This window comes from Elephantulus edwardii, unplaced genomic scaffold, assembly GCF_000299155.1.
Source record: "Elephantulus edwardii isolate Elephantulus edwardi_28Jun2011 unplaced genomic scaffold, EleEdw1.0 scaffold00003, whole genome shotgun sequence".
Taxonomy (NCBI): Eukaryota; Metazoa; Chordata; class Mammalia; order Macroscelidea; family Macroscelididae; genus Elephantulus; species Elephantulus edwardii.
Window position 1 is genome coordinate 39,430,732 of NW_006399753.1, and position 3,543 is coordinate 39,434,274.

General features: G+C 40.8%; 1 protein-coding gene across 1 annotated transcript in view; it reads right to left on the reverse strand.

The window, feature by feature from the left end:
* NALCN (sodium leak channel, non-selective) overlaps positions 1 to 3,341 on the reverse strand; it is a 600,265-nt gene extending 596,924 nt beyond the window's left edge. Inside the window, exon 1 of the mRNA XM_006879390.1 lies at positions 3,302 to 3,341. The gene's annotated coding sequence lies outside the window, so the exon portion shown is untranslated. The remainder of the gene's footprint in view (positions 1 to 3,301) is intronic.
* Positions 3,342 to 3,543: the final 202 nt, after the last annotated feature.

Below are 3,543 nucleotides of genomic sequence, written 5' to 3' on the forward strand. Positions count from 1 at the left end.
ATTATTTTAAATTTTAAAAGCCCAATGTTTAAAGTTTGCAGACTATTTTAGAAATGTGCAAATTCCTTAAACCTACAATATAAATAAGTGTCACATAACATGGTAGTCAAGCTCTAAAATATTTATACCATATTTGGGGACAATTTATAATTGATCTTTTTAAGATCAAGATTATAATGTATAAACAGAAAACTAGAATATAAAACATAATGAGAAGAAAAAATCATCTAAACTGTAGAATTTCTTTCTTCTATTATTTCTGTAATAAATTTTTTTCCTATAAACTTTTTAGGGAGCACTGGTGGCCTAAGGGCAGGAAGCAGCTATGTAATCCCAAAGACACATGGTTCAAATCCACCAACTGCTCCACAGAAGAAGGACAGGAAATCTCTTCCCATGTGATTAACTTTCTCTGAAAACCCGCCAGAGGGTCAGCTATGGGTTGGTTCCAACTCAATGGTACACAACAACATAGACTTTTTAATTAAAAAGTTGAATCTTGTACATTATAATTCAAACGGTTTATGTGCTAAGCTCCAACTGAAAGATTAGTGGTTCCAATCCACTCAATAGCACCTCAAGAAAAATCTTGGTCATTTTCTGGGGAAAGTAGATACAGAGAAAGGCTACATTATCTAGGTATTCCTAGAAGTCAATGAAAAAGAGGAAGATTGTCAATGAAATGGAGTAGAATGGAGATTGTGAGGATGATGCAGAATTGGACAGGGTTCATAGGGTTGATATGAGGTCGTCAACTCAATACACTTTACAATAACAAAGTAGTATATTTATACTTGCATTTATATTGGGTCACCATAAGTCAGAATTGACTAATAGTAATTTGTTTTTGGTTTGTTGTTGTTATATTGACCAACAATGAGATTTGCAGTACCACCAGGTGACAAGTGGAAGGTTTGCATGTCAGAAAACTTTAGAAAATAATAACAGAGTAAACACTCATTTCATTGTGTTTTCATTTATAATCACATTTGTCTTTCATGATGAATTCACAGGCTCTGAGTCCTGTTTCTGCACTGAACTTCTAACTCTGGGCACTGAGCACTGTGCCTACCTCACATTAAGATATAATGGTGTTATTAAATGTGAACTTTTCTTCACACACTTAACATACATGTAACTCTCTCCCCTGGGATAAATAAATAAATATTTATACAACCATGAAAAATCTCAAATCATTTCAGCAACATTAGAGCAAATGATAGAACAAACATGTCCATATGTACACACTCTTGTGCACACCCACGTACAAACACACACACAATGTAGTTGGGAATGAGAAAAGCAAATGGACCACATGAAAATAATCAGATACAAAAATCAAACACCCCCCCAAACCTTCACATCTCTAGACAGCAAGCAAATCACAATATTTTGAGTGACTTTTTTTCTATTTAAATTTATTTTCTTTTCTTAAAAATCTTGAAAGTCACTGCAAAATTATGATTATGTTACCAACTTTTCACAAGAAGGAACTTACTTTTAGAGAGATTCTAGCACAGTTAGTAGGATAACTACACATCAGTGCTGTCACATTGTCAAGTCTTCTTTGAACATAATGCATTTGAGTCCATTGCAAATTTTAATAGCCACAAACAACAAAATTAAATCTGAATGGATGCCGCACCAACTTCACAATCTGCTAAACTTAAAATCATTGTCACAGCTGATGTGTTAATAACAATAAACATAATTTTAAAAACAAATCACAAAACCACCACACACCCTACACAGTAAGAAATGACACCTATGTGACAGCCCCCCACCCCCTCTGGGATTTTATGGTCTAAATCACAGGAGATGAGATTGCCCATCTTTCTCCAGTGGAATTGCTAGTGGACATAATAAGAAAGTCCAAAGAGCTATTTGTCAACTTTTTAGGAATTTTTTTCCAAAGATTCGTTTTCATTCCCTTCATTTTTCTCTCATGTTAGCACTGGTTGAGTCAAATTATTCCACAGAAGAATGAAAAATCCAGCACAGAAAGGTCCACAGGATAAAAGTTTCGGAGTTATCTAATATTTTTTTCTTTTAATGGCGATAGTGGAGGTTGGAGAAGTCAGGGTTTTTATCTAGAATTGTTGAAAGGTAATATTTCTATTTAAAGCCCACATCCCTGTTCAGAATGGCTGCCACAGTCAACCCTCCTCTTTCCTATTTACTCTGAAACTACATTATAGCTTTGAAAACGTCAATCCTATTTAAAAAAAAAAAAAAAACAACCAAAGAACACCACAAACAATAGTAGCCATTTGGTGATTTCTGATCTCAGTGATTACCAACTGTGGCCTTTATTATACATAACAGTCACCGGCACTTCACCAACAGGGAAAGTCAGACCTAGTTTGATGCCCAAACAAGATTAAAAGGTGACTAAGACTTTCTGAATCTATACATAAATTCACACATCTTTAATAAAATGTACACGAATAATGTCAGGAAGGAAAAGATGTGTCCTACAATTCAAGAATTGATCACATCTGAGTTCTGAGTCTATCACTGTATTGTGATAGAGAGATAAACCTTTGCTTGGAGTTCTGGTCGATGCACCTTCATCTGTCTTTTTAAGACTTAATGGTAAAATATTGTTGCTGTGGCAAAACAATGCTCTATGTACTGTGAGGCTATCCTAACGACAGCTGCTCAGGCGGCCAATTAATAAAATGAGTGACATTAGGCAAATAGCAAACTGGAGCTGCATGAGAGTGGAATGGGAGGAGGAGGCAAGACCATAATCCTTTTTGAAACCTGCTGGAGCAGGACTGCCCCCCAAAATCTGCAGATTCGCTCAGGGGTTCGCCCACACGCAGGCCTGGTTGTGGAGAGGCCAGGGTAGCAGCTATTTTGAGGTGCACTAAGCTCCTTCCCAACAACCTGCCCCCGCCCCCAACACCTGCTGGATGCCCTGGAACCTGGGGGAGGGGCAGGCCCATATCTGGCCGACCTGGCTCCAGGCTCCCAGAGTCCAGCTACAAAGACCAGGAAAAGGTGCATCCCTCAGCAACCTCCACAACACTCGCTCCGCAGGGAAAGGCAAGGTGTCCCCCCAGGGCCCAGCACCCCTTCTTCACCCCGCAATCCTATAGGTAGCGAGCCCACCTTCTGCCCTGCAACTAAGTAGTAGTGCCCCTTCCCCACTTCCCATTCCCTTTCTGCACAACCCCCTCCAGACCGCCTTGGCCCATCGGGGTGAGAGGAGAGCCAAGGCGTATCCTGGCCTCCAGCGCTGGGCATTGCGGCCAGCCGAGCTGCAGCTTCCCGGTTGCCAGAGGCCATAACCAACCTGTAACCCTAATGCTCATAATGGTCATGGTGACCGCAGGATGCAGTGGCAGCGATACCGGATTGTGTGGTGGCAAAAGCGGGGAGGGTTGGAGCAGGCAGCGGCGCGGCCCCCACAACCCGGGCGGAGACGCGGGCACCTTACCTATGGCAGCTGCCGTCATTGCGCGCTCGACCCCGGCTACTGACTGCGGCTCGGCTTTGATTTTATTAATTAATAATGTTACAGTGCTACCACTGGGG